The following is a 21833-nucleotide window of genomic DNA, read 5'->3' on the forward strand; positions in this document are numbered from 1 at the left end:
TCACCCAAGGTACCAGTCATATGATTGCTAAAGTGCTAATGAAAAAAGATATTCCAGGTGGCACATCAACTTTATGTTTTTACTCGGAGTATATGAGACTAACAAAATTGCCAAAAAATTCTTATAGAGAAACAACCAAATATGAACAGAAACTATGCACTGCACTGAAACCTAGTGTAAAAATAAGAACTAAACAATAGAACCCATCTTTTTGCACTAAAACTTACTGGCTAGCGAGATAGCGAAACTCTTTCACTACGTTGGCATTGGTAAGGATGTAGCATTTGATCAGTTTCACCACCGAAGTGTCATTTCTTACTTGTTCAAAGGCATAGCCGCTTAAGAAATGCCCCATAACTGTGAGCACGATATAAATGGGTAAAACCTTACTGTTAGGAGTAACATGTAGAGTTAAGAAATGTATAACTACATGGTACACCTTGTAGAGTTCCGACTCATTGCTCACCATTATAGAACAAATGATAGAACTGGTACATTTTTTGTACATCAGGGTGATCATGAAGTCACCGGTAGCAATATACGTCATACAACATAGGATAAAATTCAAAGTTGGCAGCCTAGTTACATATATACAAATATCAGTAATTCTAGGCACGAGTGTGGAGTGCTGCTCCATTCTATGTCAAGGAACTCCTTCCATTTTCACAGCCTGTCTTCCCGCGGTAAAGCAGCCTTGTGTTAGTGAGAAGAGGAATTGCTTCTTCCTCTTTTTAGTTGCCTTCTCTATCTCTTGGACAATCATAAATACTTACGAAAAATAAATTACAGGTACATAATATATAAATCAAGAAGAAAAGGTAGAGAAATCATCCAAAATAAAGATGCACTAACCATGATTGGTGCATTCTAAGATTTAAGAGCCTAATGGCAAGAAGAGGACACGACATAGACCTGCATGATCATTCTCTTCTAAATAAATTTGTGGGTGTGATACGTCTCCGACGTATCGATAATTTCTTATGTTCTATGCCATATTATTGATGATACCTACATGTTTTATGCACACTTTATGTCATATTCGTGCATTTTCTGGAACTAACCTATTAACAAGATGCCGAAGTTCCAGCTTCTGTTTTCTGCTGTTTTTGGTTTCAGAAATCCTAGTAACGAAATATTCTCGGAATTGGACGAAACGAAGACCCGTGGCCCTATTTTTCCACGGAGCTTCCGAAGACCGAAGAACACACGAAGTGGGGCCACGAGGTGGCCAAACTATAGGGCGGCGCGGCCCAAGCCCCGGCCGCGCCGACCTATAGCGTGGGCCCTCGTGACGCCCCTTGACCTGCCCTTCCGCCTACTTAAAGCCTCCGTCGCGAAACCCCTGAGGCGAAAAACCACGATACGGAAAACCTTACTGAGACGCCGTCGCCGCCGATCCCATCTCGGGGGATTCGGAGATCTCCTCCGGCACCCCGCCGGAGAGGGGATTCATCTCCCGGAGGACTCTACACCGCCATGGTCGCCTCCGGAGTGATGAGTGAGTAGTTCACCCCTGGACTATGGGTCCATAGCAGTAGCTAGATGGTTGTCTTCTCCTCATTGTGCTTCATTGATGGATCTTGTGAGCTGCCTAACATGATCAAGATCATCTATCTGTAATTCTATATGTTGTGTTTGTCGGGATCCGATGGATAGAGAATACCATGTCATGTTAATTATCAAGTTATTATACATGTGTTGTTTATGATCTTGCATGCTCTCCGTTTCTAGTAGAGGCTCGGCCAAGTTTTTACTTTTAACTCCAAGAGGGAGTACTTATGCTCGATAGTGGGTTCATGCCCGCATTGACACCAGGACGATGATGTAAAGTTCTAAGGTTGTGTTGTGCTCTGTTGCCACTAGGGATAAAACATTGGCGCTATGTCCGAGGATGTAGTTGTTGATTACATTACGCACCATACTTAATGCAATTGTCTCGTTGTTAGCAACTTAATACCGGAGGGGGTTCGGATGATAACCCGAAGGTGGACTTTTTAGGCATAGATGCAGTTGGATGGCGGTCTATGTACTTTGTCGTAATGCCCAATTAAATCTCACTATACTTATCATGTCATGTATGTGCATTGTTATGCCCTCTCTATTTGTCAATTGCCCGACTGTAATTTGTTCACCCAACATGCTTTTATCTTATGGGAGAGACACCTCTAGTGAACTGTGGACCCCGGTCCATTCTTTAATACTCGAAATACAAATCTGCTGCAATACTTGTTTTATCGTTTTCTCTCGCAAACAATCATCTTCCACACAATACGGTTAATCCTTTGTTACAGCAAGCCGGTGAGATTGACAACCTCACTGTTTCGTTGGGGCAAAGTACTTTGGTTGTGTTGTGCAGGTTCCACGTTGGCGCCGGAATCTCCGGTGTTGCGCCGCACTACATCCCGCCGCCATCAACCTTCAACGTGCTTCTTGGCTCCTCCCGGTTCGATAAACCTTGGTTTCTTTCCGAGGGAAAACTTGCTGCCGTGCGCATCATACCTTCCTCTTGGGGTTGCCCAACGAACGTGTGAAATACACGCCATCAAGCTCTTTTTCCGGCGCCGTTGCCGGGAGATCAAGACACGCCTGCAAGGGGAGTCTCCACTTCTCAATCTCTTTACTTTGTTTTTGTCTTGCTTTATTTTATTTACTACTTTGTTTGCTGCATTATATCAAAACACAAAAAAATTAGTTGCTAGTTTTACTTTATTTACTGTCTTGTTTGCTATATCAAAAACACAAAAAAAAAATTAGTTTACTTGCATTTACTTTATCTAGTTTGCTTTATTTACTACCGCTAAAATGAGTAATCCCGAAGTTGAAGTTCGTTCATTTAAGCAACAAGGGGGAGAATGTTTAAAACATGCTTGGTATAGAATTAGTGATGCCCATAATAGGTGCACTAAGAAACACTCCACTACTATTCTACTCAGGAATTGTTATGTTGGTATCTCTAGCTGGAATAGATATGTTCTTGATTGTCTCGCGGGAGGTAACTTCCTAGGTGCTCCCGCTTTAGAAGCTAGCTGCATTATTGAGAGTTTATTTGGAACACCACTTGTTAATGAAACTAAAATTGAAACCTCCCTTGAGGATGTTATGAAAAAATTGGAAACAATAGAGAAAAATTTTCCGAGTGTTGAAACTAAGTTGGAGATATTACTTGATAAAACTGATGAACTTGATAAATCCTTAGGAGGAATTGATGAAAGAATTAGTGTCCTAGGAACTTGTGTTGACCATGATAATCAAATTAATAGGATTGGCGAACTTGAAAAAGCTATGGGAACCTTGGGTTCAACCTTTTCATCTTTACAGTTTAGAGAGAAAGCTTATGTGGGAAAGGAGCAAAAGTTTATGTATGTCTCTAAAGTGCCTAAACCAAAGAAATATTATTATAGGCCTAAAATTGACAAAGCCCCTAGTACCACTACAAATGGGGGAGCTTATGATATCAATGCTCCATCTCGCGATAACACTTGAGTTACACTTTCTGCGCCTAGCTGAAAGGCGTTAAAGAAAAGCGCTTATGGGAGACAACCCATGTTTTTATTCCAGTATTTTTGTTTTATATTTGTGTCTTGGAAGTTGTTTACTACTGTACCAACCTCTCCTTATCTTAGTTTTATGTTTTGTTGTGCCAAGTAAAGTCTTTGATAGAAAAGTAAGTACTAGATTTGGATTACTGCGCAGTTTCAGAATTCTTTGCTGTCACGAATCTGGGTCTATCTCCCCGTAGGTAGCTCAGAAAATTACGCCAATTTACGAGCATGATCCTCAGATATGTACGCAACTTTCATTCAATTTGAGCATTTTCGTTTGAGCAAGTCTGGTGGCCTAATAAAATCCATCTTTACGGACTGTTCTGTTTTGACAGATTCTGTCTTTTATTTCGCATTGCCTCTTTTGCTATGTTGGATGAATTTCTTTGATCCATTAATGTCCAGTAGCTTTATGCAATGTCCAGAAGTGTTAAGAATGATTGTGTCACCTCTGAACATGTGAATTTTTATTATGCACTAACCCTCTAATGAGTTGTTTCGAGTTTGGTGTGGAGGAAGTTTTCAAGGATCAAGAGAGGAGTATGATGCAATATGATCAAGGAGAGTGAAAGCTCTAAGCTTGGGGATGCCCCGGTGGTTCACCCCTGCATATATTAAGAAGACTCAAGCGTCTAAGCTTGGGGATGCCCAAGGCATCCCCTTCTTCATCAACAACATTATCAGAGTTCCTCCCCCGAAACTATATTTTTATTCGGCCACATCTTATGTACTTTGCTTGGAGCGTCGGTTTGTTTTTGTTTTTTGTTTTGTTTGAATAAAATGGATCCTAGCATTCACTTTATGGGAGAGAGACACGCTCCGCTGTTGCATATGGACAAATATGTCCTTAGGCTCTACTCATAGTATTCATGGCGAAGTTCTTCTTCGTTAAATTGTTATATGGTTGGAATTGGAAAATGATACATGTAGTAACTCTAAAATGTCTTGGATAATGTGATACTTGGCAATTGTTGTGCTCATGTTTAACCTCTTGCATCATATACTTTGCACCCATTAATGAAGAAATACTTAGAGCTTGCTAATTTGGTTTGCATATTTGGTTTCTCTAGAGTCTAGATAACATCTAGTATTGAGTGTTGAACAACAAGGAAGACGGTATGGAGTCTTATAATGTTTACCATATGTCTTTTATGTGAGTTTTGCTGTACCGTTCATCCTTGTGTTTGTTTCAAATAACCTTGCTAGCCTAAGCCTTGTATCGAGAGGGAATACTTCTCATGCATCCAAAATACTTGAGCCAACCACTATGCCATTTGTGTCCACCATACCTACCTACTACATGGTATTTATCCGCCATTCCAAAGTAAATTGCTTGAGTGCTACCTTTAAAAATCCATCATTCACCTTTGCAATATATAGCTCATGGGACAAATAGCTTAAAAACTATTGTGGTATTGAATATGTACTTATGCACTTTATCTCTTATTAAGTTGCTTGTTGAGCGATAACCATGTTTCGAGGACGCCATCAACTATTCTTTGTTGGATATCATGTGAGTTGCTATGCATGTCCGTCTTGTCCGAAGCAAGAGAGATCTACCACCTTCATGGTTGGAGCATGCATGTTGTTAGAGAAGAACTTTGGGCCGCTAACTAAAGCCATGATTCATGGTGGAAGTTTCAGTTTGGACACATATCCTCAATCTCATATGAGAATAATAATTGTTGCCACATGCTTATGCATTAAAGAGGAGTCCATTATCTCGTTGTCCATGTTGTCCCGGTATGGATGTCTAAGTTGAGAATAATCAAAAGCGAGAAATCCAAAATGCGAGCTTTCTCCTTAGACCTTTGTACAGGCGGCATGGAGGTACCCTATTGTGACACTTGGTCAAAACATGTGCATTGCAAAGATCCGGTAGTCCAAGTTAATTAGGACAAGGTGCGGGCACTATTAGTACTAGCAAAATACCCGTGCTTTGCTACGGGTTGATCACATGTTCAACACATATATGTTTGGAAATAACAATTATATTTTGTTCTTATTGAAATCAAATGGTCAGCAGAAAACACGCCTTTCTTATACACGCTCATGTCAAATTATTTCCTCGAGCTTAATCACGGTCACGATTTAATTTTTCGTCCATCACATGTTCAACACATATATGTTTGGTGCGAATTTTAAAAACTTTAACCATAACATCAAAACAACAGGTTTGTCCATCCGTAACATCTCTTGGTATTAGGCCCATTTTCAATGACACCGCCCCTTCACTTATAACTTTTTTGGGTACTAACTTACGGTAAATATACCATGATAAGTTGACAACAAAAGCACAAGACTCCAGTCTATCAAATTGGATTGTCTACTTGTCAATAGCCTCCACATCTAACTATTCGTGTGCTAAAGCCACTTGGCTAAGAATGTTGAAGGCATCCAAACACACAACTCTCTGTACGTGTCAATTTTTTTAGAATGTGAAGCTTTATTAAAAAACTGCACAACTGCAGTCAATTGCTTTCAAGAAATATACAATATAAAGGGACGAAGAAGAAATAGTGTAAGCAAACGTGTAAAACTTATTGCAGAAAACTATAGTATAGTATATAATATTACCCAATTTGCTCGAGGAATCCTGCTTATTACATGTAACGTTGTAGTATAAGTGTACACAAAACTAACTATTGACAGGGACGGCAATGATCTCGCATTGTGCATGCTGATTTCTGAGAAATTTTGTATTCGCGTGGAGGTTATTTCTTTTAGCAATAATCAACACATTTTGTTAATAATGGTCTGCCTCTACAGATTGTTGGTCAATCGTGGCAGGTGTCCAAAATTCAGTCTTTGGTAAACAACTCCGGCCATTTTTCATAATAGAGTGCCTCGTATACACTCCTCTTGAGCACGGTTTTGCCTGAAGAACCTCTGATGTATCCAGAAGCTGCCATATTACCATGCTAATTAATCAGTGGCAGAAAATCATGATACTGCTGCGTGCTTTCGCGCACAATGGGAAATAGAGAGACAGCCTCCAACGACAAGCAGCATCGAGGGGCAGAGACCTGCAGAGCAAACGGAGTTGCAACCCGACCAAAAACGAGAACACCACGGTGGCGCCGCCGCACATCACCGTGATGGCCTTCCCTTCAATCCCCACGCAACCGTAATCCTCTCCTTCGCGCATGCCCTCGCCGCTGTGGTGCCGCCAGGAACGAGTCAGGGCAGCAGGAAAATTCATGAAGTAGTCGAAGGTCGTTCGCGCGCTGCAGGAGGGGCCACGGGAGAATCAGAGGGAAGAGGGTGCTGCAGGTAGGTCGATCCTCCACACCAGCCCCCTTCATTTTTTCTAATACGCTGCTGCTTTGGCCAGCCACGTCGCGAGGGAAGCCTGGGGGCATGGGAAACTTCCAGCCACGCGAGGGATGAAATCGGTGGCTGAAAATTAATCCCGGATTCGAATCCTCAGCCGAAATCGAATTCTCAGTTTGGCTCCATTCCCAATTCTTTCCCGTCGATGCCATCCTCCCTTCCTTCTCTTCTCAAGCGGCGCGTTGGGGAGCGAAGAAGAGGGAAGATTGAACCGTTATGTTTCACTTCGCGGTGGTAAAGTTGTAATATTTCGTTGGTTGCTGATTAATCCGGTTTTTATGCACAACGGGCGACCGAGGCCGATGGACTGTTTTTATGGCGCCTAATATTATCTAGCGACTTCGGCTGCACGGGTGAAAACGGGCCCGGTTTTTTCCAGCTCAGGCGGGGATGGACGGGTTTCTTTGACGTACCAAGGTTTTTACACGTACGGACACCGCCGATCGCTGTTTAATAGGTAAGATACTATGCATGAGACTTGCAACTTGTAAGATATAATGTACATAACTCATATGCTTTATTACTACCGTTGACAAAATTGTTTCATGTTTTCAAAATAAAAGCTCTAGCACAAATATAGCAATCGATGCTTTCCTCTTTGAAGGACCATTCTCTTTACTTTTATGTTGAGTCAGTTCACCTATTTCTCTCCACCTCAAGAAGCAAACACTTGTGTGAACCGTGCATTGATTCCTACATACTTGCATATTGTACTTGTTATATTACTCTATGTTGACAACTATCCATGAGATATACATGTTACAAGTTGAAAGCAACCGCTGAAACTTAATCTTCCTTTGTGTTGCTTCAATACCTTTACTTTGATTTATTGCTTTATGAGTTAACTCTTATGCAAGACTTATTAATACTTGTCTTGAAGTACTATTCATGAAAAGTCTTTGCTATATGATTCACCTGTTTACTCATGTCATCACCATTGTTATGATCGCTGCATTCACTACATATGTTTACAAATAGTATGATCAAGGTTATGATGGCATATCACTTCGAAATTATCTTTGTTATCGTTTTACCTCGCTCGGGACGAGCAGAACTAAGCTTGGGATGCTTGATACGTCTCCGACGTATCGATAATTTCTTATGTTCTATGCCATATTATTGATGATACCTACATGTTTTATGCACACTTTATGTCATATTCGTGCATTTTCCGGAACTAACCTATTAACAAGATGCCGAAGTGCCAGCTCTCGTTTTCGCTGTTTTGGTTTCGAAATCCTAGTAACGAAATATTCTCGGAATTGGACGAAACGAAGACCCGGGGCCCTATTTTTCCACGGAGCTTCCGGAAGACCGAAGAACACACGAAGTGGGTCCACGAGGTGGCCAAACTATAGGGCGGCGCGGCCCAAGCCTCGGCCGCGCCGACCTATAGTGTGGGCCCCTCGTGACGCCCCTTGACCTCGCCCTTCCGCCTACTTAAAGCCTCCGTCGCGAAACCCCCGAGGCGAAAAACCACGATACGGAAAACCTTACCGAGACGCCGTCGCCGCCGATCCCATCTCGGGGGATTCCGGAGATCTCCTCCGGCACCCGCCGGAGAGGGGATTCATCTCCCGGAGGACTCTACACCGCCATGGTCGCCTCCGGAGTGATGAGTGAGTAGTTCACCCCTGGACTATGGGTCCATAGCGTAGCTAGATGGTTGTCTTCTCCTCATTGTGCTTCATTGTTGGATCTTGTGAGCTGCCTAATATGATCAAGATCATCTATCTGTAATTCTATATGTTGTGTTTGTCGGGATCCGATGGATAGAGAATACCATGTCATGTTAATTATCAAGTTATTATACATGTGTTGTTTATGATCTTGCATGCTCTCCGTTTCTAGTAGAGGCTCCGGCCAAGTTTTTACTTTTAACTCCAAGAGGGAGTACTTATGCTCGATAGTGGGTTCATGCTCGCATTGACACCAGGACAGTGACGTGAAAGTTCTAAGGTTGTGTTGTGTTGTTGCCACTAGGGATAAAACATTGGCGCTATGTCCGAGGATGTAGTTGTTGATTACATTACGCACCATACTTAATGCAATTGTCTGTTGTTAGCAACTTAATACTGGAGGGGGTTCGGATGATAACCTGAAGGTGGACTTTTAGGCATAGATGCAGTTGGATGGCGGTCTATGTACTTTGTCGTAATGCCCAATTAAATCTCACTATACTTATCATGTCATGTATGTGCATTGTTATGCCCTCTCTATTTGTCAATTGCTCGATCGTAATTTGTTCACCCAACATGCTTTTATCTTATGGGAGAGACACCTCTAGTGAACTGTGGACCCCGGTCCATTCTTTAATACTGAAATACAAATCTGCTTGCAATACTTGTTTTACTCGTTTTCTCTCGCAAATAATCATCTTCCACACAATACGGTTAATCCTTTGTTACAGCAAGCCGGTGAGATTGACAACCTCACTCGTTTCGTTGGAGCAAAGTACTTTGGTTGTGTTGTGCAGGTTCCACGTTGGCGCCGGAATCTCCGGTGTTGCGCCGCACTACATCCCGCCGCCATCAACCTTCAACGTGCTTCTTGGCTCCTCCTGGTTCGATAAACCTTGGTTTCTTTCTGAGGGAAAACTTGCTGCTGTGCGCATCATACCTTCCTCTTGGGGTTGCCCAACGAACGTGTGAAATATACGCCATCAGGGTGGTAGAGTAAGACCATATGTTATGCAGTGAAAATGCTGGAAAAAGAAATATTTTTCATCAGATCCTTACACTGCTCCAATAAGAGTCAATGTATACTGACTCAGTAACACTCCTACATATTTACTTTTCTACCTAATAGAAAAGCCAAGACCGTGAGTTTTTTACTCACGAAAACCCAACTTGATCATCTTTATAATGTCATTACAGTAAAAAAATCTAAAATAATAGAGAATAGCTTGCCAGATACATGCTAAGAAAAATGTATGTACTTATCATTCATGGCTAAAAGAATGTCCATGCGACTGACCTAGTGAAGAGCCTAATTGGCAACTGAGGTAAATTCTTGATATAAAGGTCTGCAAAAGATTCAAAAAAGGGGTTAAACTTCACATGATCAAACATGGCAGAAACACAATAGCTTTTGTTGCATATCTGGATGTACCAATAGACCATTAACATTAGAGTAATCAGCTAGAAAACGAACCTCCAGACCATATGAAGACTAACGTCTAGCAATAACTTCAATAACAGGACCCTGACCAGAACCACACCTGTTTGAGAATTAGTCTTTAACTTCAATAGGTATGTGCCATAACTCCCGCAGATGTGTAACCTGGGTTCCCTTACAAAAGAAACCCCGATTATTTTCGTACGTGCATAAACGGAATTTCATGTGGTTATACGTGCATAATTGCTCACAAATTGTGGATAGTGACAGTGGAAAGAGAACACAATATGTGATCCTATATAACTAAATAGATACCACCCACTAAATATTTATTTCTACACTTTCATAAAAAGTTAATCCTTTTTCATACCTTACAAAAAAAAATGATAGTCATTGCCTTTCAGATCAATCTATCATAAAAATCAGAATAAGAGGCACATGAATTTTGTGGTTAGTGTAGACGGTAGAATAATATATATTTAGCAGTGCCAGGTTATTGCAATATGTAGAAATCAGGTCACATGTAGAGCAAAGTAAGCCTGTGAGGCTATGTACCAAGCGTGCAAAACACATTGCATCACTACAGAATCACCACATGTAAGTATTGTACCATACACCAGACCTACACCAAGAGCAGTTCTTTTAAGTGCTTAAACCAGATAATACCAAACCTAAAGCATCAACAATACTATTGGAAAACTTAAACCGGAAGCTCACAGAAATACCAATTACCCACATCTTCAAAGGGCAGTATTTTATATATGAACTTATAGTGAAAGCAGAACCCACTTTATTCTAACTATGATTTGTTTATAAAGAAGCACCCTTCTTTAAGAAAGTTCTCTTATAAAATGTAGGAAAAAATAATAATCTCTTGTTAACCTGAAAATCTTAGTGGTGCCTGGAACTAAATTCAACATTCATACCTACATGGAACTTTGACTGATTCTCACTAATAAAGAAGGCGACGCCTAGTTTTTTGCATGTTAAAACATATCTTTACTAAACGGAAACATATTTAAGGAACAATAATAGGTACATCGCAAAAAAAATTGATAGCTCTACCGATGTAACAAAGGTATGCTCGCGAGCCTAATACATGCTTAAGGAACAATAATAGGTACACCACAGAAAAAAAAAGTTAACAGCTCGATCAATCTAACAAAGGTAGAATCGTGAGCCTAAGACATACTTCAGTTAATTAAGTACTGAGAATCAACAGGGGGTATACATGGAGACACATAATACATACCAGGTACTGGTCCATTTGAAATCAATGAAGCAGTTCTGACATACACAAATCCAGAAAAGTGATAACACCATAGGTTCCATCAGTATCAATCATAGAGCGCACCAACAATACAGGGTGGTGTAATAGCCGCACCTTTCTGGGATGGTGATCTGCTCCTAGACTTAGAACAAAGAACCACATATATTCAGATAAGTGAGTGAAGACAATCGCCGTCAGACTCAGTTTACATGATTTGAATGGTCATAGTGTTCTTAAAACCGAATTAAGTAGGGCGGACAAGGTGTTTCTACACCTGGGTGCATATGCACCCTTTATTTGAAATGCATATTAAATATATTTCTAAATGTCAAAAAAATACAAACAAAAATGCCTCGTGTATATCTTGACATGTTACATATTCACAAAGTCGTTTCAGAAAAACCGATATGTTTTGTGTCTTGTACTAAAAAGACAAATTTTTGGTGTTAAAATAGTCTATTTCTCGAGACATTATTTGTCTTTTTTACATAGGGTACAAAAATTGTCGGTTTTACGTGAAACTTTACGTGTACTCATAGAACGTGTCCCTCTACATGCTAAATTTTTGTTCCTAATTTTTTACTTTTTGAAATATGTGTTATACATATAGGGTGCATATGCACCCATGATCAGTTTTGGTTTTCTGTGTTAGAATACAATAGTGAAGACAATAAAGGAATGCCATAAAATTGCCAAATAAAATAGACAAAATAATATATGGCATGCATTTTCTAACATGCAGATTTACCCCAAAAAAACTCGTATTGTATTTCACAACTTCTGAATGCTTATTCACTTATTCAGTTACATCAATTCACAAAGATTTACCAAAAAAATCATGTAACACCCAATTTTTGAGAGAAAAGAGGAAAAGACTAAACACCTTGTCAGGTACCAAAACAAGAGGATATGGAAGCAAAACAAACAATTGAAATGAGCAGAGCTAGATCAAGAAAAAAAACAGGAACCTGCATACCAATCAGGGTTATAAGTAAGAAGACATACGAAGCCTCCGTACATATACAGAACAGAAGAAATCCCATCTGTATATCGCGCGAATCAGAACCCTGCGAAGTGACAAATAGTAAACATGCATATACAGCAGAACCGGGAGAAGATTTACCTGAAGCTAGCAACAACACATGTTTAGAAAGGCGTGGTAGATAATGAGAGAGTTTAACATGCAAGGGGGAATTTAATCATACAACTTTGTACATTGGCACCTGGTCTATACAACAGAACTGGAAGAAGATTTACCTGAAGCTAGCAACAACACATGTTTAGAAAGGCGTGGTAGATAATGAGAGTTTAACCTGCATGGGGGGATTTAATCATACAACTTTGTAAATTGACACTTGGTCATATTACACATTGTAAACTATAATTGCAAAAATAGCACTCCATAGTTTACCACTTAGGTAAAATACTACATTTCCACAACTAAGCAGTTTTAAGCATAGACGAGTAAATGACCAGCTAATGATAATCAAAATGATCAACCTGAAACGCTTGGAAAAAAGAACAAAAACAATTCACCTCGTATTGCCATCCCAGGCCAATTTGAGATGCATTACGACACAAATATTACCCATAGAATACCCACTGATCATTCGCTTGTAGAGCCAAAATCAAAATCGAAGCATCTTATTTAAAAGTGCAAAACAAGTTGATGTTTCTGGTTGCATGCCTACTGAATGATCTAATATACCAGACGAATGGAAAGTTGACAGAAAAGGGAAGAGTGCAAAATTTTATTTAGCACATGCCAAATGGGGTAAGAGCACACTCCACATGATGGATATATTTTTTTCTTTGGTGTTCTACTAAATCCAATATATCCTGGTGTAGATATATATATATGATTTTCACACTTCCTCAAAAACAAGTTCCCAGGGAAATGGCAGCAAAAAGTAGCAGTAAGCCAACAACTATTCACGAAACAATATGAGGGTCTCGAAGCCCGTTACCTCAGAGCAATTAACATAGTTGCCGGAAGAACACGATGCAGCCAAAAGGATAATTATTGGCAAGAAACCTGAACCAAAAATAGGACTCCTCTTTTACCTGCTCCACAGAAACAACACTATTTTAACAGAAGGCAAGGAACCTGCAACCCAAAGAAGATGATGACATAATGGGCTAGCCAGGCCTAAGCCAAAAATTAGAATGCACTCTTACATGTCCCTACCATTTAGCTACTCACAGTGTCTAAGCATATTAAAAAATCACAGGACCACAATACCCAAGAATGTCCAAGCAATTCTTTTCCAGTCTGATTCGGACAAACTTGCGATCTGAAAGTAAGACCACCTGTAATAAAACATAAGAAGCAATATGAGTAGCATCATAAATGGTTACCTCAATCTCACGCACCTAAATAGTTCATTCATAAAATACAATTTCTCACCAGTAAGTAATTTTACATATATACACCAGCAGTAATCCATTGTCTTCAAGTGAGATAGTAACTTTTCTCTTGTTCACCACTTCCAAATCCAGACAACCGCGCCAATCATAACCTTCATCCACAAAAGTATACAAATGTCAGGTCAACTCAAATCAAATTTCAGCTTGTTGTATTATATCCATTCTAATAGTTAAATGGTAGCAAAGTCCGCACAGCATGACATCATGTTCAGATGTGTGCTTGCCCACATGTAGGTAAACAAATTTGACATCATCACTTACATTAAAGAACGTGAGGTTCTCGAGCGTGAGTGCGGCGTCACCCAACAGGAGGTCGAAACATCCCACTGCCAAATTCACACAAGTTGCAAGAGACTATTAGTAAAAAAAACCTAGCATCTTGAGCGGAGAGGCAGAGAGGAAGAGCCGGCTATGGTTTTCTCTGCTCACGTCCATGGCCGGGCAGATCCACCTTCTGAGAAGAAAAGGCAAACCTTAGCATCCATCGAGCAGACGCCATGGCCATCCTTCCGGGGTTCCTGGGGCGGCCCTCCTCGCGCTGCTCACCAGGGTGAGCAGGTACCGAGGAGGCGGAGGATGTGCAACCCCAAGGGCTCCCTGTGCCGGCTCCCCTCAACAAGATAATTAGTCGAGATACATCGCAGCCACTTCTGTTTGAAGCAACAGAATTGTATCGATGGGATCAAAGAAACAGACATGTCCTATCATATTCTTCTCTTCTTCTGCCAGATTCTTCCAATACAAATTAATCATCATCTATATTATACCCTTAAGGTCTGCCTTCCTGAGCTGACTCTTGAAATATCTGTTCTCTTCTGGTTTAACTGGCTGTAGTTTAAATCTTTGATTACAGTATTAGTTGACACTCTCCATGTATCCAATAGCTGCTACAACAGTGTAATGTTCTGCTACGAAAACATCCATGGACCCTTACTCATAGTCATAGAGACAAGGGAACCTTGACTGGGCAGTTTTGATGTTTGAAAAATAACAGTCCCACATATCACGTGGTCTTCATAAACCCTGCATCGCCGGTGGCAAAAAACCAAGTTTTTTGATCATCTCATCAAGTATCATTTTCCTGGGATCGTCAGAAGTATCTGAGCATCCTGGAATACAGAAGGTTGACAGAGAAACAATCAACAGGCGATAAACACTAATTACGCCAAAAACGGCTTATATTAAGTAACCGAGGTAGTATTTGATAGCAGCCTATGTCTAGCTTTTTTTATTTCGCAATTTCTATTGTGACTTTTTAACGGCAAATATGTATTGATAATCTTTCACATATGTAGCAAGTATCTATTACATTTATTATACAAAGAAAAGGCTGGTTTCAGTAAGACGAACAATGTAATATTGATCAGAGGGTCAAACCTAGTAGTTTCTAAGTGGTGAAACTGACTGACGATTATCTTCAATATCGCTGCCGTTGCACATGTTGGAGGGTGTAATCATTGTCAGCGTCGCTGTTGTCGCCGCTGCTACATATAAAGTAGAGTCAGAAAAGCAGTAGGAGAATTCTTATCATGATATTTCGCATGAAGGATAAAAATGTAAAGAGGATCATCTGTACTATATATACTGTATATTCAAAACTGCACATATTCACATTAATAAGCTGTATTATATGTTCACGCTTGAGTAAAACCGTGAAAGAGAAGAGTCAAGAACCTATGTATTATATGCTTACTTTTGAAGATGTCCAGAAACTGAAATTCAGGGAAAAGAAAATGACTGAAGGTGGACGCTGGAGGTTTCGATGTATATAGAAATCATATGCACAGACTCAACTTCAACTAAGGGTTACCTGACGAATCATACAAACTATGTACTGTATTTATTAAACAATCTTCTGTTTAATCGGATGGAGTCCCCTTTAAAACAAGTGTTATTTTCCTTACAAAGCAACTGACAATACAACCCGCTGTTGTTGACCGCCACTGCAAGGACACTCACACCTTCACCACCTAAACAGCTGTAGTAAAGGAACTTCCTCAACTGGAAGTTCAGCATCCAAATCTCAACGAGCTACCATTGCCTACAAACATTTCAAGTTCAGTAGTAAAGGAACTTCCTCACTTCTCATGACACAAATGTGGCTATAACAGGACCCAAAGCAATATTATGTGTTATTACCTTGTTCCCATTCTGAAACAGTCAGGTCTATGGAGACCTGGTACCATGAGCGCCTCCTAAGTAGCAGCCTCCCATCCTCATTTGAACCAGTTCAGAAATATAATCAACCATAATGCAGCAGTACATTGTTGCTGAAAATGAGTAATGAAATTATAAGAAAAACAAAGTAAAGCATGTGTACTGCAAAACCGACAATACTGCTATAGTACCAGAAATGCTGGACGGTTATTTTATTAAAACGACAAGACAGCAAATAAAAAATAACAAATGAAAACGTTTGACATGCACTACATGGAATATATATTACAAACTTTGCATATCATAATTCTTAAATATAAAACGGTATTTCCTTATCAACCTGACAGCATGAACACCAGACAATTCCAAATGAGAACCAAAACAGAGAAACATATCTTCCCTTCCTGTCTTTCCATATGAACTAACTATAGTAGTAAGTAATGTCTTATTATTAAGGCTTCTAAGCTAATTGGCAAAATCATTTGTCACCAACAAAGAAATCAAAATGATCCTCACTAATGACAAGTTGGGGCGTAGCTCTGACCTTACTGAGGCCTCTGGCGACATTGCTTCTTTCATTGCACATGTGTCGCGGTTGCCAACAACCCCTAGCCGGGAATGTATCATTTGAACCAGTTCAGAAATATAATCAACCATAATGCAGCAGTACATTGTTGCTGAAAATGGTAATGAAATTTTAAGAAAAACAAAGTAAAGCATGTGTACTGCAAAACCGACAATACTGCTATAGTACCAGAAATGTTGGACCGTTATTTTATTAAAACGGCAAGATAGCAAATCAAATGAAAACGTTTGACATGCACTACATGGCATATATATTACAAACTTTGCATATCATAATTCTTAAACCTGATAAGACCTGCTTGGTCTGCATCTCGGTGACGCTGCAACTCCACTTGCGCCTGTCCAACCTAGATGACATGATGATCTGAACCTGATAAGACTGGTTGCACAGACAAAAGAAACAAACATTTTAACCAAAAGTTTTCCTTTGCTTTGGTCCTAAATAGGGCGAATACAAGTCTACATTTATAGCATCAAAATCCAAGAACAAACTGAATGTGTAAACGTGAGAGGCATTTTACATCAACAATCTCTTTAGATAGATTCAACATCTCTTATCTGCTTTGGTCTCTATATAAATGACATATTACAAAATCAAAATCACAAAGACAGAGAAGTAAAGATGTAAAGAAAGAGGAGCACCTATGGAGTTCATGTTGTTGTCGACGTAGGATCGATTGGCTCCATCGTCGTTGTGCCATATACAACGCTGCCAAACGACTCTTGCTACCACTCGCAGCCATGGCTACCTCCAACCATTAGAGCCCCAACATCAACATCAACATCCCCACCTTGATATCCTCCTTCTCTTCTTCGTACGACCTAAACACATTCTGTTCAGAACTAACATCAATAAAAATCAGTGTTGGAGGGAGAGACAAGGTGAGGGGGCTGAGTTTTCGGAAAAAGATTCACCGCTGCCGCCATCATGAAGTCCCCCGGCATCCAACCAGCTGCCGCAGCCGCTGCACCAGCCCACGCAATCCCATGTGCTTCGATCTCCCGCCACAGCCTGATTTGGTCTCTCGTGTAAGATCATTGCCTCCCCTCCAGCCATGAAAAGACCATGTTTAGCTAACAGAGGTTTCGATACTCGTTGACCATTTATTTACCGTGGATAAATTTGGTGCTCATTGACTGAATTGTATCTCCTTTTTTTTGGTTTGGTTCTTGAATTCACATTGAAATCAGAACAATGTGTAGGGGGTGGGGTGCTAATGGAAGTCCCATATCGGAATCAAACCACTGGAATGGTACTGAAGCCATCAGGGTCCATTGAGGTGAAGAAAGCACCTGGTGACGAGGATGAGCAGCGAAGAAGCCCACAGGGCTCTGAAACCAGAAGATGACCATCTCGTCCTGTAACTGCAGCAACACGAGGTGTGATCAGAATCTGCAAACCAAATTTTCTTTGATGCCCAAGTTATGGAGAAGATTTGATGATTTGGATTATACAAAAATAAGAGGTTGCGCTGCTACCAACCAGAAGAACAAACATGTCTTCATCATCGCCGACCTCCTCCCCTCCGGCTGCTCACCTTGAGGGCTGTGGAATGCGTGAATCCACCTCTCCTCTCGGTTTCTCTGCTAGAAGAAAACCACGTAGAGAGGTTGGACGAGGACAATGACGAGGAGCAAGCACGAGAGAACTTACAACGGGGGCGGGCTGCTAACGGTGAGGTTGCTAAGGCCGTGGTGCTGCCGCATCTCATCGAGTCGTCTTCCTCGGCTGGGAGCTCTCGCGCTCAGCCACCTGTGCCCAGCCACCAGTCACCTGCGTGGGCACCATGCGCCACCTGAGGCCGCCGTCGTCCACCAACAGCGGTTGCCGTCGCCCCCCCTGCGGTCGCTGTCCGCTCCATCTACCAGTGGCGCCTCCTCCTGCCATGCGCGTGTCGCGGTTGCTTCGATTTGGAGAGCTGGAGGAGGGGCGCAGTGGGGAGAGAAATTGAGAGAGGCGGCGGGGAGAGGAGACGGGGATTGGGGGAGGAGCGGAGACGACCGATTGGGGATGGGAGGAGGCTCAGGATTCGCTCGCGATTGCTCTAGGGTTTTCACCACGGTCGGGAGGGGCGTGACGCGGACGAGCTACCGTGGCTGCCTCCGACCGGCGGCCCCACGGGTAGCTGGTCCCATGCGTCATTGACTTGTTCGGAAGATCACAAAGTGAGAAAAAATTTACTGCAATGGACGGCTGGGGTGAAAAGTGGAGGAAAGACTTTACTGTGGTATGGGTAATAAACGGTCAGGATGGATTTGCCCCTTCAGACGCTCTAGATAGCCGAGTAGTCTTGCGACCTTTAAGAAGAGAAATGGGGATTCTCTTGATTGGGAGGACATTGTGCCTTTATTTTATTCCAAATTCTATCCTCCGAGTGAAATTCATAAAGATCGGAACCGCATATATAATTTCTGGCCTCATGATGGAGAGAGTATTGCCCAAGCTTGGGGGAGATTGAAGTCTTTAATGCTCAAATGCCCCATTCATGAGCTTCCTGGTAATGTTATCATTGATAATTTCTATGCAAGACTTTCTTTTCAAGACAAAACCTTGCTGGATACTTCTTGTTCTGGATCATTTACACGCAACAAAGAAGAGTTTAAAAGGGACCTTCTTAATCGAATCCGCCAGTTTACAGTGATTGAATTTGATGTGTATCTGTTTTTTTTCAAATGGTTGGCAGTGCTCTTAATTCTACAGATTAAAAGAACCTGATTCATTGTCCAGGCATCTAATGTGTGCGTTTGATGTTCACAGGTATCTACAAGGCTTTCTTTGATGTGCATCTTTAAGGGATACTCTTGTTACTAGGACTTCTTTTGCAGAACACATCATCTCAACCATGATTACACTATGAAAAATTGCGAGATGGACCTAAGTGATACATGGACCTTCATAAAATAGAACTGATCAATTCTATGTAGTCATTATACTGCTCATCTACCTACTTAACTTTATGTTTGTTGTCTAATTCTTGTAATTGTTAATACGGCAATGCTTGAATAGTTAATAGTAGTAATGCATGGGATACTGTGAATAGGCACTTCCATGGTTAGAAGTTGCTTCCGATTTTTTGTTTGTACTAAGTTATTTGTGGAGTACACTGAAGCTTGGATTGTTCATCCATTTATATATACACATGAAATAGTCTAAGCCTGATATATACGGTGCTAATTTACCCTCTACCTAAAACTTGTTGGAGAAGCATGGAGTTATTTTGGCAGCTTCCAAATGTTGATTTGGCCTCAGGTACTGTGCTAACCACCTCTGGTGAAGAGTCTGTACTAATGTTTTTACAAGGGAAACCTAAAATATGCACTGAAGATCTCAACAGTATGGAGCCAGTTCATGCACTTGCTTGTGGAAGGATGAGGTCTCTATCCACTCCCTACTCGTCATGGAGGCTCGCATCCACCATCCGGGACCGAGAGGAGCTCGCAGTTGCACATGCACATCCACCACTGTATTGATGCAAAATGAGCGGATGTAGAAGAAGCTACTTCTGGGTTGAAAATGATATATTACTACTATGATGTTTAAGCTTTTGTGATTGACATGCAGTGGAATTATCAGATCTTGTAAATTGTGTGTGTTGTACTGAAGTGTTAATAGGCAATTATATGAAGTTTGCTTGTAAGGCATGAACAATTGTCAATGTACCACTTTGCTCAATTGAGTCAATGCTGGACATAGCCAATTCTTTTTAAGTTCCGCTACAAATAATACACTGCATATTGTGTCTTGTATATTTTTCCTACACTCAAAGGTATAGCAGAAGAGATCTGTGTTTACTCCTGTAAAAATGGTTCCGTGATATTAAACTACAACCTGGGGTTTTCAAGTTTGTCATTGAAAATTGCACTACGAAGTTATATAGAGAATATGGGACCAACACCACCACCTGCATCTGACACTTGAAATCACCTAAAACTATATATTCACTGCGATAGTTGATCGTGGTAGAGAAGGGATGAAACTTGAGATCTTTTTTGCCGCGTACAATTGCGGAAGGTGATGTCAGGAATATATCCCTTAAATATAGAGAAACAATATACATCACATCAAAGCAACAAAAATTAAACGATGAAAGAAAAGAAAGAGTTGTGCAAATTAGCATGACAGAGGCAAACTCTGAAAAGTCGCTGTAACCAGGAAAGATGAGTTCACTCATGAAAATATGATGACACCTTTTAAAAATGCAAGTTGCATTATTATTTCATAGCAATGAACCGATATTGCTGCACACATTTTTTACCACCATTTTTTCGCTTGTAGGATATTTCCATATAAAAAAGACCGTGGCAACGCACGGGCACTCAACTAGTCAGGTATAATTTATGATTATAAATGCATTGAAGCTTTTATGGATACTGATAAATTTTGTAATATGAGTGCTACTTATGGTCTTGATTCTCAAGTTGCTGCAAATCTTTATAAATCTTTTGCTTCTCATTATGAATTGCCTAAGAAGAACTTTGATAAGTATCATGAACCGTATAAAGATAAAATTGATTCATCTATAAATAAATGTGTTGTAGTTGAAACTCGTTGATCATGTTATTCCTGAAGCTTATATTGAAAAAACTCCTTTCCCCGCTAAAATGAAGGAGTACTCTGTTATAAATAGTGCGGTTCATAAAAGTGAAAAGAAACCTATAGAACCCGAAGAACAAATAAAAGTTGAACTCGCTGTCGCAATTGTTAAAGATCTTGTGACTCGAAAATGTAGAAGATGGTCATATTATTTTCCGTGAAGATGCCTCTAATATTGTTTCGCATCCTAATAAGTCTAGGAAAGCTAGTGTTCCTATGCTATCTCGTTAGAATTGGTGATCATTGTTATTATGGTTTATGTGATATTGGAGCAAGTATTAGTGCTATTCCTTATGAGCTTTACACGGAGATTATGCACGAAATTGGTTCTTGTGAACTTGAAGATATTGATGTGGTTATTCGGCTGGCTAATAGAGAAACTATCTCTCCAATTGGTATTGTTCGAGATGTGGAAGTTTTATGTGGTAAGATTAAATATCCTGCTGATTTTCTGGTACTTGGTTCTGCTGCTAGTAAATATTGTCCTATCATTTTTGGTAGACCTTTTCTGAACACATGTGGAGCTATTATAGATTGCAAGAAAGAGAAAATTTTGACTAAATTTGCTGGTGAATCTTATGAGTTTAACTTCTCTAAATTTGCCAAAACTCCTTATAAAGCTGATTTGCCTAATAATGATTTTAGAGTTGAACAGTGTGCGTCTATTGCTCTTGCTCCTAATAATCCTTTGCAGCAACATTTGGAGAATAGTGAGAGTGAAGTCTTTAGAGAAGAAAGAAATGAGCTTGATGAAATTTTCCTTCGTCAACCTATCCTTAAACATGACTTGCCGAGTTGAAGATTTAGT

The 21833-nt window shown here is 40.5% G+C and overlaps 3 long non-coding RNA genes across 5 annotated transcripts; all 3 read right to left on the minus strand.

Moving 5' to 3' along the window:
- Positions 1–483: 483 nt before the first annotated feature.
- On the minus strand, positions 484–10137 carry LOC124687976. The gene is made up of 3 exons (XR_006998381.1): positions 10029–10137; positions 9852–9900; positions 484–912 (listed from the first exon to the last, which is right to left on the minus strand). It is a non-coding gene; the product is annotated as an uncharacterized LOC124687976 (long non-coding RNA).
- A 19-nt stretch (positions 10138–10156) lies between these two features.
- On the minus strand, positions 10157–13986 carry LOC124687975. 3 transcript variants are annotated; one of them, XR_006998378.1, is made up of 6 exons: positions 13951–13986; positions 13670–13781; positions 13451–13572; positions 13230–13326; positions 12520–12575; positions 11990–12305 (listed from the first exon to the last, which is right to left on the minus strand). It is a non-coding gene; the product is annotated as an uncharacterized LOC124687975 (long non-coding RNA). The 3 variants fall into 3 exon arrangements; XR_006998380.1 differs by lacking the exon at positions 12520–12575 and adding an exon at positions 10157–10166 and having other exon boundaries at positions 12239–12305; positions 13230–13572; XR_006998379.1 differs by lacking the exon at positions 12520–12575 and having other exon boundaries at positions 11987–12305; positions 13230–13572.
- Positions 13987–15407: 1421 nt separating this feature from the next.
- LOC124687977 lies at positions 15408–16682 on the minus strand. Its single transcript, XR_006998382.1, has 3 exons — positions 16391–16682; positions 15829–15959; positions 15408–15730 (listed from the first exon to the last, which is right to left on the minus strand). It is a non-coding gene; the product is annotated as an uncharacterized LOC124687977 (long non-coding RNA).
- Between the last annotated feature and the right edge of the window lie 5151 nt (positions 16683–21833).

This window comes from Lolium rigidum, chromosome 2, assembly GCF_022539505.1.
Source record: "Lolium rigidum isolate FL_2022 chromosome 2, APGP_CSIRO_Lrig_0.1, whole genome shotgun sequence".
Taxonomy (NCBI): Eukaryota; Viridiplantae; Streptophyta; class Magnoliopsida; order Poales; family Poaceae; genus Lolium; species Lolium rigidum.